The sequence below is a fragment of the Schistocerca nitens genome, chromosome 2, assembly GCF_023898315.1.
Source record: "Schistocerca nitens isolate TAMUIC-IGC-003100 chromosome 2, iqSchNite1.1, whole genome shotgun sequence".
In the NCBI taxonomy this organism is placed as follows: Eukaryota; Metazoa; Arthropoda; class Insecta; order Orthoptera; family Acrididae; genus Schistocerca; species Schistocerca nitens.
Genome location: NC_064615.1, coordinates 157,892,406 through 157,907,185, shown reverse-complemented (window position 1 = coordinate 157,907,185; position 14,780 = coordinate 157,892,406). Strand labels below are relative to the sequence as shown.

General features: G+C 43.9%; 1 pseudogene; it reads left to right on the top strand.

Moving 5' to 3' along the window:
* Nucleotides 1-1,043: 1,043 nt before the first annotated feature.
* On the top strand, nucleotides 1,044-1,161 carry LOC126238523 (5S ribosomal RNA; annotated as a pseudogene).
* Nucleotides 1,162-14,780: the final 13,619 nt, after the last annotated feature.

The following is a 14,780-nucleotide window of genomic DNA, read 5'->3' as shown; positions in this document are numbered from 1 at the left end:
CATCGACCGAGACGTTGCGAAGTAAAGCACGCACAGATAGCCTTGCTGACAGTAGCAGTCTACCAACCGGCTGACACAAGGACGCACACAGACCGAGCGCCGAGCGAAGCCTGGAGAGTGCTGAGTAAGGGGAAGTGAGGCCAGTACGCTAAGTTACGCTGCAATATACTGTGGGAGTAATAACAAAAAGTTACCACCGAGGGTAATAAACGTCCTCCTGCCGGATATAAATAGTGGAGCGCAGGCAGCAACAGACAGAAGCCACTAGGAAGCAGTTCGAACCTGAGGACAGACGTGGTCCGTGCCCGAAGATGAAGATTCCAGAAGTCTGTTCCAGCTCGCAGGACTCATGCGTTTGCCGCCAGATGTCAACTTCAGCTCTGGAGGTCGGCCCAAGTTCGATCGCCACCTTGGCTGACTAACTACAGCGAGAACTTCCAGCAGGACCGGCCGCAGTGCGGTCTTGGTGACAGGCACCGCCGGGGACTGACGCCCAGACGTCACGGCAACCTGGCCCATGGCGTGTGGTCCGTCCATGATGGGACTTCGCGGACAAGGCGACTGACGGCTTCCCAGCCGCCGGTGCAGCAGGCGTCGGCAGCTGACCTCACGATGATGTGGCTCCGTGGGCGTACCCGTACTTGGGGCGCCGAACGGCGACGAGATCATCTCAACCACAGGGCATCCCGGCTTCAGCAGAGCACTGGTGGCCTGAGGCCCCCAAGTGCGATCAGAGGCGCGCATTGCGCTCATTTTCGGAGAATCTGCACAGCAGCAGCCAGGCGGAGGGATCCGCAGGGCTGGGCAGCGACGACCAGGGAGAAATTATAAAGAAAGTTCAATAAATTATTGTAAAACTTCACGATGTCTCAGTCTTTGGCACAGCCACTGTGTTTGCCGCTAACAAGTTGCAGGTCGTCGTAACAGATCGATACTTTCATACAAAATGTAACAATCATCTAAAGCAAAAAAAGAGATGTAATCATCTTGGGATTGAAGCTCTTTTTTCCGTGTTTACTTTAACAATACGTATGGTTTTGGATGGCAACGGCCTTGCCGCAGTGGATACACCGGTTCCCGTCAGATCACCGAGGTTAAGCGCTGTCGGGCGTGGCCGGCTCTTGGATGGGTGACCATCTGGGCAGCCATGCGCTGTTGCCATTTTTAGGGGTGTAATCAGTCTCGTGGTGCCAATTGAGGAGCTACTCGACCGAATAGTAGCGGCTCCGGTCAAAGAAAACCGTCATAACGACCCGGAGAGCGGTGTGCTGACCACACGCCCCTCCTATCTGCATCCTCACCTAAGGATGACACGGCGGTCGGATGGTCCCGATGGGCCACTTGTGGCCTGACGACGGAGTGCTATATATGTTATTGGATAGGGTCCGCCTTTAGCAAAACACAATTTTGTTTTTTAACCCAAACATGTTTCACTGGAGTTGCATCATCTTCAGTGGCATACAAACAGTAAAGAACATTCTTTATCTTTAACAGATGAGAAATAAAAGCCCACTGAAGATGCTGCAACTGCAGTGAAACATGTTTGGGTTAGAAAAGAAAATTGTGTTTTGCCAAAGACGCACCCTATCCAAAAACATATATATCACTCCGTCTTCAGGCCACAAGTGGCCCATCGGGACCATCCGACCGCTCTTCCGGTCGTTAAGACGGTTTTCTTCGACCGAAGCCGCTACTATTCGGTCGAGTAGCTCCTCAATTGGCATCAAGAGGCTGAGTGCACCCCGAAGAAAGAGTGCAGTTGCAGCATCTTCAGTGGGCTTTTATTTCTAATCGTTCATCACAATAAAATAGCAGTGTTTTTCTCAATGTCTGAGCAGTGAAAGAAAATGCACACGGAAGTAAGGGATTTCCATGCAGTCTTGAAGAAGTAGTGTTGTCCTTCCAACGGAAAGACAGTGCTGACTCTTTACATGCAGACAGGTAATGGGCCACAACAGAGCAAACCCACAGCAGAGACAGTCGAAGTTTTGAAGGATATTGGTAGGTAGGTCATCACAGAGCAGACCACTGTAGTCTTGTTAGAGATTACGGTATTGGTGGGCGACCACAGGTGCAGACCCACTGCAGTCCTTGTAGAAATAATGGTATTGGTGGGCCATCAAAGATGCAGACCAACTGTAGGCCTTGTAGATATAATGGTATTGGTGGGCCATCAAAGATGCAGACCCACTGTAGTCCTTGTAGAGACAGCCAGCAGCCATCTGTTGCGACTGTGCAGGTGCACAATCACCATCGAAGAGTCTTGCGGAGAATATAGCAAGTCCATAAACCACCACTTGTGCACTCACAAAGTTTTTCGAATTGTCCTTAGAACCAGCAATGCTGTTAACCAGTCCCTTGCTGTATTATCAACACACGTGCAAGCACTAACAGTCCCAACTTCTCACATACTATGCATATATTATGACCAACAGAAACGTGTGCAGTGAAATGATACATAATTTGAAGAACGTCTATACAATTATAAATTTACAACATAAGAATACAATTACAAAGGCACAAAATACATCATTAAAGAACATAACAATACAGAAAACATTTGTAGTAAAATAGGCTTTACAAAAGAATAGAAATAAACATGTACATCAGTGTTACAAGAATTATGACGTAAGTACATACATAAAAGATCAGAATAACTTTTGAAACATCAACTTCACACATGAGCATTAAAACAAAACAGAATAAATAATGTCTAAACATCTTTACAAAGAAAATAACATACACTCCTGGAAATGGAAAAAAAGGACACATTGACACCGGTGTGTCAGACCCACCATACTTGCTCCGGACACTGCGAGAGGGCTGTACAAGCAATGATCACACGCACGGCACAGCGGACACACCAGGAACCGCGGTGTTGGCCGTCGAATGGCGCTAGCTGCGCAGCATTTGTGCACCGCCACCGTCAGTGTCAGCCAGTTTGCCGTGGCATACGGAGCTCCATCGCAGTCTTTAACACTGGTAGCATGCCGCGACAGCGTGGACGTGAACCGTATGTGCAGTTGACGGACTTTGAGCGAGGGCGTATAATGGGCATGCGGGAGGCCGGGTGGACGTACCGCCGAATTGCTCAACACGTGGGGCGTGAGGTCTCCACAGTACATCGATGTTGTCGCCAGTGGTCGGCGGAAGGTGCACGTGCCCGTCGACCTGGGACCGGACCGCAGCGACGCACGGATGCACGCCAAGACCGTAGGATCCTACGCAGTGCCGTAGGGGACCGCACCGCCACTTCCCAGCAAATTAGGGACACTGTTACTCCTGGGGTATCGGCGAGGACCATTCGCAACCGTCTCCATGAAGCTGGGCTACGGTCCCGCACACCGTTAGGCCGTCTTCCGCTCACGCCCCAACATCGTGCAGCCCGCCTCCAGTGGTGTCGCGACAGGCGTGAATGGAGGGACGAATGGAGACGTGTCGTCTTCAGCGATGAGAGTCGCTTCTGCCTTGGTGCCAATGATGGTCGTATGCGTGTTTGGCGCCGTGCAGGTGAGCGCCACAATCAGGACTGCATACGACTGAGGCACACAGGGCCAACACCCGGCATCATGGTGTGGGGGCGATCTCCTACACTGGCCGTACACCACTGGTGATCGTCGAGGGGACACTGAATAGTGCACGGTACATCCAAACCGTCATCGAACCCATCGTTCTACCATTCCTAGACCGGCAAGGGAACTTGCTGTTCCAACAGGACAATGCACGTCCGCATGTATCCCGTGCCACCCAACGTGCTCTAGAAGGTGTAAGTCAACTACCCTGGCCAGCAAGATCTCCGGATCTGTCCCCCATTGAGCATGTTTGGGACTGGATGAAGCGTCGTCTCACGCGGTCTGCACGTCCAGCACGAACGCTGGTCCAACTGAGGCGCCAGGTGGAAATGGTATGGCAAGCCGTTCCACAGGACTACATCCAGCATCTCTACGATCGTCTCCATGGGAGAATAGCAGCCTGCATTGCTGCGAAAGGTGGATATACACTGTACTAGTGCCGACATTGTGCATGCTCTGTTGCCTGTGTCTATGTGCCTGTGGTTCTGTCAGTGTGATCATGTGATGTATCTGACCCCAGGAATGTGTCAATAAAGTTTCCCCTTCCTGGGACAATGAATTCACGGTGTTCTTATTTCAATTTCCAGGAGTGTAGTATTTGAAAAATTCTACAACATAAATCTTATTAGCTAAACACATGAAGACAGGAAAAACACAAATTTACAAGAGTACACAAACACATAACAGAATAATACAAGAGGAAAGGGCAGGGTTTGTTTTCAGTGTAACATTTGGTACTGCAGTCCAGCCCAAAACTTCATTCCATAGCTCTTTCGTCTTATTTCAACATTTGTTTCCACCAAAAAAATCCAATCCAAGCATGCTTTCTGTATTTATATGTTCACATATTTCTTACCTCATTATTTATTTTCCATTATCTTACCTCATCATTTATTTCCAAGAAAATCCTACCTGAACCTGTTGCCCCTAAACCCTACTTTTTTGTTCATACCCTCTTTCAAAATACTTTTTTGACCAAACCATTTTCTTATAGCTTCTCAATGCATTTCTTCCAATTCATCACAACTCGTTCTCTCATATAGCCTACCCCATCTTTAGCTAACTTAAATCTACTGAGCTCAGATGCTAAACTAAGGGACGAGGCAGTGCAGCAGCACAAAACAATTAACACAAACAGCAATGAAAAAAATAGAAATTGTCAAAGCAAGCAGCAGCAAATCTAAATTAGCAGAGCAAATGCAACATTACAACTAATATGGGCCAATGTGCAGTAACAAGCAAAGTAATACAAAGTGACATTCAGTAGCACTATGCATGGCAAACAGCAGCAGCAAATGCTATAACTAATACCTAAACATGGCAAAGCTCAAGCAGAAAAAATATTACACTAAAGACAACAATGCAGATAAGGGAAATGTATATTCACATCTTAATGTCTATGTAATTAAAGTGGTACACCACAAAACGTATTCTACAAAAAATTACCAAGTACTTGAAAAGAAAATTCTGTATGCAGTTTCTGTTATTAGCCCCTTCTTATTGTTCTTTCCTTTGCAAGTGCTCCTTTTTCGAAGAATGTGGATCATAAAATTATTATTTAATAGATCTGTTGACAGAAAGTGTTCACATTAGCAAATGCATTTAATTTTATTTTATGAAACCAATGCTGCAAGACAGCTGGAAACCAGATATCAAATGAAATAAGCAACTATGTACAAAGTAAAGCATAAAATTATCATTCAATAGTCATGTGGCATTTCATAAGTCAGCAGAAATTCTCTCAACTCTCGTAGAAAGACACTTGTCATAATCAGGTATGCAGATGTAAGAATATTTCACATCAATTCATAAGCATTTCAGTAAGTAGCAAAAAGTACGAGTAATCATATGTTTCCAAGTAATGAGCGTGTCGTATTTGCGATGCTTTCTACAAAGGAATGTCAATAGCGAGGTTAATGGTCTCTCTTTTTTTTCTACCTAATGGCTTTTCTCCAGGCAGGTGGCACAGTTGGGAGTCCACGACGCATTATGTGAAGCTCACTTAACTTTCTTACCGAAATACACTCCTGGAAATGGAAAAAAGAACACATTGACACCGGTGTGTCAGACCCACCATACTTGCTCCGGACACTGCGAGAGGGCTGTACAAGCAATGATCACACGCACGGCACAGCGGACACACCAGGAACCGCGGTGTTGGCCGTCGAATGGCGCTAGCTGCGCAGCATTTGTGCACCGCCGCCGTCAGTGTCAGCCAGTTTGCCGTGGCATACGGAGCTCCATCGCAGTCTTTAACACTGGTAGCATGCCGCGACAGCGTGGACGTGAACCGTATGTGCAGTTGACGGACTTTGAGCGAGGGCGTATAGTGGGCATGCGGGAGGCCGGGTGGACGTACCGCCGAATTGCTCAACACGTGGGGCGTGAGGTCTCCACAGTACATCGATGTTGTCGCCAGTGGTCGGCGGAAGGTGCACGTGCCCGTCGACCTGGGACCGGACCGCAGCGACGCACGGATGCACGCCAAGACCGTAGGATCCTACGCAGTGCCGTAGGGGACCGCACCGCCACTTCCCAGCAAATTAGGGACACTGTTGCTCCTGGGGTATCGGCGAGGACCATTCGCAACCGTCTTCATGAAGCTGGGCTACGGTCCCGCACACCGTTAGGCCGTCTTCCGCTCACGCCCCAACATCGTGCAGCCCGCCTCCAGTGGTGTCGCGACAGGCGTGAATGGAGGGACGAATGGAGACGTGTCGTCTTCAGCGATGAGAGTCGCTTCTGCCTTGGTGCCAATGATGGTCGTATGCGTGTTTGGCGCCGTGCAGGTGAGCGCCACAATCAGGACTGCATACGACCGAGGCACACAGGGCCAACACCCGGCATCATGGTGTGGGGAGCGATCTCCTACACTGGCCGTACCCCACTGGTGATCGTCGAGGGGACACTGAATAGTGCACGGTACATCCAAACCGTCATCGAACCCATCGTTCTACCATTCCTAGACCGGCAAGGGAACTTGCTGTTCCAACAGGACAATGCACGTCCGCATGTATCCCGTGCCACCCAACGTGCTCTAGAAGGTGTAAGTCAACTACCCTGGCCAGCAAGATCTCCGGATCTGTCCCCCATTGAGCATGTTTGGGACTGGATGAAGCGTCGTCTCACGCGGTCTGCACGTCCAGCACGAACGCTGGTCCAACTGAGGCGCCAGGTGGAAATGGCATGGCAAGCCGTTCCACAGGACTACATCCAGCATCTCTACGCTCGTCTCCATGGGAGAATAGCAGCCTGCATTGCTGCGAAAGGTGGATATACACTGTACTAGTGCCGACATTGTGCATGCTCTGTTGCCTGTGTCTATGTGCCTGTGGTTCTGTCAGTGTGATCATGTGATGTATCTGACCCCAGGAATGTGTCAATAAAGTTTCCCCTTCCTGGGACAATGAATTCACGGTGTTCTTATTTCAATTTCCAGGAGTGTATTTACGATAGCAGCGACAGTCTCATATAAAAAAATTTCACAGGTCGAGAATTTGCGTTACGAATGTGTAGAAACAAAATCATATAAATATAACAGCGTCCAAAAACTTTTTGCCGGCATTGTGATACATTACGCATATACACACATTTCATAACTCTTAAAGTACGATTCTTGGTTTCCAACATCATTTTTCACAAACCATAGTCCCTAACCACTACTCATTATTCCTTACCTTATTACACATATACATATTCGTCGACACTTCTTCAATATTTCATCATAACAGATATGTAGCATAATCAAATTCCTCATATAGCATCAGCTCATTGATCATAAACATAACTCAGCAGCATATTACACATCGTCGTCGTAATAATAACATCGTAACACCTCAGTCAAATCTCAGAAACGTCGTAGCTTCCTGCAATAATTTCAAACATTAAAAAATATTCTCTGCTCATTTCAATAGTGTCATCTACCTCAAACGTACTTTAAAGATCATGATCCCATACCAAATACAACATTCAAAGCTCTCATAGTATCACAATGGTTCCAAAAAAATATGAACAGTTCACAAAGTACAGACAAGATACAATTTCATAAGTGTGAAGTTATCCAGCTGTGTAATTACGTAAACACCTGTCACTGACGCAGTAAAAAAAATGTTTGTCTCTCCCAGTTAAGTGATCAGATAACTATGTAATTCTGTCTTACAGAAATATGGTACCGATGTGTAAAGTTGTATAAGCAAATACCATATTAGCTAGGGCTCCTTGTGCTTGCCACACACATGGTACACAAAGTAAGCGTGTACCCCCCTGAGGATTAATGTAATTATACCCCCAGGTGTTACAGATTACAGCAATGGAATGAAATGTATCACGGAAAACCTTTGCATCATTGTAATTAAAAAATCTTTAGAAATAAATGTTTTAAGTACAAAATTAATCACTCAAATACGTGTCCTTTAGCGCCAAATGTGCATTTTGCTGTAAGATAATTCTGTGGAAGTGTCGTAGTTATCGTTCTCCGAAAGCTAAGTTCTGCAGAAGTCAATGTACTTACCTCATCATAAACAAAAGTGAAAAGCTATGCGTATAGATATCGTAGTTATTACGTACATTACTGTGATAAAGAAAGTACTATACTGTAACGTATTGTTGTGCTACGAAAAAGGCTGTCTCATTGTAGCAATACCACAAAAGTTACTACTAAAACATGTTTTCCTTTCCAGAAGAATTCAGAAAAACTGTGCAGATATGAAACAGAAACACCGCAAAAGCAACATTGTGAATTGCCACTCATTAGTAGCGTCGTGATAAAATCGTGAAACTGTCACATAAACTAACCACTGTGTCATCTGGTATCTCACAGAAAGTACTTTAAATCCAGAATGTATTTTCAAGTAAACCAAAATGTTGCATTAAAATCTCATTAGCAGTACCAGTATATGTTCTAAGTATGTAAGCCTGATAGTCGTTACGTAATCGTGCAACTAACAAGCAAGAATGTACAAATAACAACACTGTGTCGTCTGTTCACTATAAGAATGCATTCGTAATTTCTGTTTAAAAATGTTCGCTGGGTTCTAGACTGGATAGTTAACTTCAAAACATTGTTGCATGTTAACAATTTCTCAGTGTGACAAATTGTACTAGTAGCGTGAAGTGAAAAGTTTTATGGCAAAGACTAAGTTAAAAAACAGATTATCTTTCAATAAACGGTTTTACATGTGAAATGTGGTGTAAACCTTTACTCTTCCTAGTACGCAGAGTTTCAACTTCAACGCAATTATCATGTGGTATACGTTGGATTCTGTAAGGTCCATTGTAAACTAGAAAGAATTTGTGACTCAAGTGTTTCTTCTTATGTGACAATGAATGAGCTTTAATGAGAACTTTCTGACCAATATATAATTTCTTTGCATTTGCTTTACCGTGTAGTTTTCTCCTTTTGTCTGCTGCAGATTTTATATTTTTAATAGCCAAATCAATTATGTCTTTGTGTCGAAGTTTACGTGTATTCGGGAAAGGTACAAGCTCTCTGATTCTGTTCGGTGGTTCTTCATTCTTCAGTACAAGAATAGCTGGTAAAGAAGTGGAGTCATGAGGCATTTCATTCACCACGTTTTGAAATAAGTGTAAATATCTGTCCCAATACCGATGCTTTCTGTGACAATAAAGTCTGTAAAGCTTATTGATTTCTTTCATAATCCGTTCAGACGGGTTACAATTTGGTGAGTACAATGAAATAAAAACAGGTTTGATTTTATGGTTCCGAAGCATGCGTGATCAAACAGCAGATCTGAATTGCGGTCCGTTATCTGAAATGACTTTACTAACGTGTCCAATTGCACGTAAGAAATTTTTAAGAAAGGCGTTGGATACAGACCGTCCAGTGGCTTTACGTAACGGAGTGAAAGAATCAAATTTTGAAGTAAGTTCAACAGCGACTAGAACGTACGAAAATCCATTAGATGTTCTGACAAGGGGTCCCAAGAGATCTACAGCAGCAAATTCTTTTAATTTAGAAGGAATGATATGAAACAACGGAGCACGATGTGAGACAGTAGATGGTTTAGCCTTTTGACAAAGTTTACAAATAGACAAGACTCTTCGAATTCTCTTTTCCATATTGTTAAAATAACAAGTCGTCCAAAGAATATGATAACATTTTCGTGGACCAAAATGTGCATAGCTGAAATGAATGTTTCAAATGAGCTTATTAACAAAATCGTCAGGAATGCAAAGTACCCATAGCTTGTCATCAACAGTGCAGCGTTTGAACAGTATGTTGTTTCTAACCAGATAATAATGCCGAATCTGTGTTTGTGTCTTTTCATGCCATTTGCTTTTGATGTCTTTCCAAATCGGATCTTTATCTTGTTCATTAGCAATGTCTTTTAAAGATGTGGTGATGAAGTTTTCAAAGGTGACTTCCTGAATGTAAAGAATACTGAAATTTTTCTCGAGGTTGCCTTCTGTGTTACTTTTCTCAAGCCCAGCCGGAGCGCGTGACAGTGCGTCCGCAACAATGTTCTCCTTGCCGGGAATGTAGACAATTCTGAGGGCCTGTATGGGTTTGACAGGTACTGATTCTTGTGGAACATGTCTTCAAAATATTTCAGAAGACTGGAAAATTCAGATTGTTCGAAATGTTTCATCATTATGATGCTATGTTTTACTCGGTCTTGTGTAGCTTGAGACCAATATGCTGAGAGGAAGGCATGATAAAATTCTCCTTCACTGTGACAATCGTGAATGACCGATCGCATTCTTTCAGCTGGTTCATTCTCTAAGTAGCCACACATAAATTCTAATCTGTGCTCTAATGACCAGTTGGGAGGAAAACAATGAGAGAACTGATGGAGCCATGCTTGTGGATGAATGTCGTTGCCAGAATTCTTAAGTGTTTTGAATTTACGTATAGTAATGAACAGCTTATAGTCAAAATCATCGTGTTGGCGAGTAGCATATCGATCATTGTTACGTAGTTTCGGCGGTTCCATCTCAAAATTCGGTGTACCATGCCAATTTCTTTCATAATTTCCGAAATGCCCTGTGTTATTATTTTGTGGCTTTTCCGTATTTCTAAGTCCCTCTTCCCGTGTTGGACCGCGAGTGTCCTCTGAAACATGTAATTTTTGTATTACTTGTGCCAACTGATCTTGTACTTCCCGGATTTCTCTTTTGTGTTGCGTATTAATTTGATTCTGATTTTGTTTGAATTTCTTAATTTGTTCATACTCTTCTGTGTCAGTGATGGCTACAGGTCTTGTGTCATTCAGATCATCATCTACCTTTGCAGATAAGTTAGTGAACTGATCCGAAAGTTCGGCTACTTTCTTCGATAGTGTACTTATTTCCTCAGTGTGTTTTTCTGAACCAAGTTTCAGAGTGTCCATTTGTGTTGAAATCGTATCTATTGTGTCCTTTAAGTTTTCCTGAGTTTTTGCAAGCTGCGTAACCGAATCGGTAGATGCAACAGAGTCAATTTTAGCTTGCAAGGTCTCATGATTTTCATGAACAATAGTTTGCAGTTCTTTTATGGCTGCTTCGTGATTCTGTAATGTATTTTCATGTCGCGAAAAAATAGATTGAAAATGCTTACAAATTTGTGTTTTTACGTCATTACAGACTTTTTGACATTTCGATTCGATTTTATGTAACTCAGTAGTTAAATCTTTACGTGTTTGTTCAAGCGTATGTTCCACTGAGTCTAACTTTTGAAGTTTTTGTTCCATTGCGTCTAACTGTTGCTGTGTTTGTTCCTGGTGTTGTTTCATTGTGTCTAACTTTTGAAGATTTTGTTCCATTGTGTCTAACTTTTGAAGATTTTGTTCCATTGTGTCTAACTTTTGTAACCTTTGTCCCATTTGTTGCATTAACTGTAATAACAATGCACTGGTGTCTGAAACATGTTCCTCAGTGCTTTTCGGCAGTGAAGTTGCACCGACAACATTCACTGCCAAGCAGAAAATGAGTCTTGACTTATTTGAGAAAACGGTGAGGACCCAAAACCTGAATCTGCAGTATTTGCAAGATTGTGTCCTGTCATTCCCGATTCCTGAGGCGGGCTGTTGCCGACCGATCGATCGATAATGCTTCCCTATTCACTAATTGTTTCACTGTCTACACCATTGTTTGCAGCCCGCTCCATTTCCCTATGCACAATTACCAAATTACTATGTTGAACATTAGTTAATTCATTAGACGGCGGCACTAACACACTGCTTTCGTCTTCACTGTCATTTCTCAGTTTACTTTGGAGCCTAGTATTACGTTTTTCACACGCCATAATTGTCACAATATTTCACACTATAACACAGAAAAGCACAATTTGAAGAGCAAAAATAAGAAAACACATTAACATAGCACTGAAAATAATATCTAGTTAATCGCAAGGGCAGCTGCGAAATACTTGGTGCAAATCTACATGCATGCCACAACTGTTTTACTGTACAACAATGAAAGACTGCAACTACAAAGGAGATTCTCTCTACAATTACGCGCTAGCAATAAACAAAAGCTACACTAATTACACAAACTACAAGAAAAAATCAGAAGATTCCAGTGAGGTATCCTGGCAGGGGCGCCATATGAAACGTGCCATTTGAACAATTATACATGACTGTGCTTAAACTGACACACAATATTTTTAGCACAACGCAATCTGACTTTCAAAATCCCTACAAAAGAATGGCCCTGACTAACATTAACCTACACGTTTCATAAATCACTTACCTCACAAAACTCTTCGTTACTCGAACTACTGCAATACAGCGAGCGCCACTACTGCCAGCTAAATAAAAGATTCAAACTACTGAAGGCACTAACTACTGATAGGCACAGTTAGCAAAAGAAAGATTTTGATAGAGGACAAACAATGTATTTACCTTAATATTGTTCAAAAGTCATATTATATATAGCAGTTCATGACATCCAGTCTTACAAATGTACTGTCTCTGATGGACACACGTCCAGATCATCCGCTCTCAAAAATCCGCTATCTCACTTCCCCCATCCACCACTGCTGGCGGCTCACCTCCAACTGCGCAACGCTACGCGCTGTTAACATCCAGTTGCCCAACTCTACAATGGCAGACAACAGTGCAAACTAGCCACAGACTGCACACAGCACAGCCAGTGATTTTCATACAGAGAGCTAGGTGGCAGTGGCGTTACCAATATAAGAACCTAAACAGCCTACTTACAAGTTGAAACGATTTGTTAAGCGTACCAGTAAAATAAAAGATTGCTTGGGAACAGCGAAATCCACTAGTGACACATGCTGTGTAGAAAACTTCGTGTAGCTTTGGCCAAGTATGTACTCGTACTGGAACCTTCAAAGGAACTGTGAACGCTAGCTTAGCTGAACATATGAAAGCATCAGTCCCTTTGGACAAATTGGTTAATCGGCCCTAGGAGACGTTCGCTGATGTGGAAAGTCACCATGATAGGAAGCGGGAGTTAAATAAAGTAAAGAAACACAAAATCAATGGCGACTTCGTGCCTACAGACTGTCGATCGATTACTTTTGATCGAGAATGATATCACCTGCCGGAGATAATGTGATAGTACTGTGTCTGCTACACTAGTATTCTTTGGTTAGCACGAGCTAGCTGGCGAGTCCTGCCGAGTCTGGCACTGTGAAACCCCCAGTACGCTACGCGCCTACTTTTCAGGCGGGAGCATTGTCCAGACGCACCGACGTTGTTTCGGTACTCAAAGAACGGGCTTACGAGTAGTTTGGTGTTTGAAGACAGAAGTGTTGGCGTGATCGTAAAGACAGGAATCGATCGCAGTACGGTGTTGATGCGAGGAACTGCTAACAAAGTCGGATGATTATTGATAAGTAATTATGTATATCAAATGTCGGAACAGAATTGGCGAGACAAGAAATTTGTGGCACAACTAAAAGAATGGAACGGTTTTTAGGACACTTTCTGAGACATCAAGGGATCACCGGTTTAGTACTAGAGGGAAATAGGGATAAAAATCGTAAAGGAAGACCAAGGTTTGAATGCAGTAAGCAGATTTAGAAGGATGTAGATTGCAGTGCCTCAGCGATACAGATAGCCGTGCCGTAGGTGCAACCACAACAGAGGGGTATCTGTTAAGAGGCCAGACAAATGTGTGGTTCCTGAAGAGGGGCAGCAGCCTTTTCAGTAGTTGCAGGGGCAACAGTCTGGATGATTGACTGATCTGGCCTTGTAACACTAACCAAAACGGCTTGCTGTGCTGGTACTGCGAACGGCTGAAAGCAAGGGGAAACTACAGTCGTAATTTTTCCCGAGGGCATGCAGCTTTACTGTATGGAGAGCTGCATCAAACCAGTCTCTGGATTGAAGACCATAACAACAACAGATTTCTGTAGTTATTCGAAGATGAAGAGGGTTGCACAGAACTGAGTAGCATGGAAAGCTGCATCAAAATGGTCTTCTGACTGAAGACAGTAGTAACAACAGCAACACATCGAAGTTAAGCGGAAGGAGCGAGTGTTATCTGTAGCTTTTGGAGCGTTCAGTAGAACCAAAGTTAACTGAATTTACGTGTGTAGGAAACTGTAGTAAAAGTTAAAAATGGTTCAAATGGCTCTGAGCACTATGGGACTCAACTGCTGTGGTCATAAGTCCCCTAGAACTTAGAACTACTTAAACCTAACTAACCTAAGGACAGCACACAACACCCAGCCATCACGAGACAGAGAAAATCCCTGACCCCGCCGGGAATCGAACCCGGGAACCCGGGCGTGGGAAGCGAGAACGCTACCGCACGACCACGAGATGCGGGCAGTAAAAGTTAAAACTGCTGTCAATGAAAGGCTCAAGATCAGTCAAAGAGTAATAAAAACGGATTAAAAAAGCGTGGGTGTTGAAGGGATGTTTAGGAATATTCATTGTTAGGAACCAATAAACTAAATTAATATACGCTGCACAAAAGAATTAAAGGTCACTTCTTTAAAATCCCGTCATTTCCTCCCTCCTCTCCCCCTTGGCACACAGAAGTGTGAAATTTGGCTCAAAGATGCCTACAAGCCTCCTCTGTAACGGTACAAAAGAGTGGCGCCCTGCGACGTCACTCTTAGGCTCGGGGACGCTTCGGACAGCAACTTGTTGACACAGGTGAAAAAACGGCCAGCGGTCAGAAGTTAATGTGAGTTGTACAGTGAGTTAATGTCGCATTTCCAAATTTCACCAAAATTCTTCCCAACGTCGTAGTGGACGTGTTACATGATGGGGAGGTAGTCACACCACCATTAAC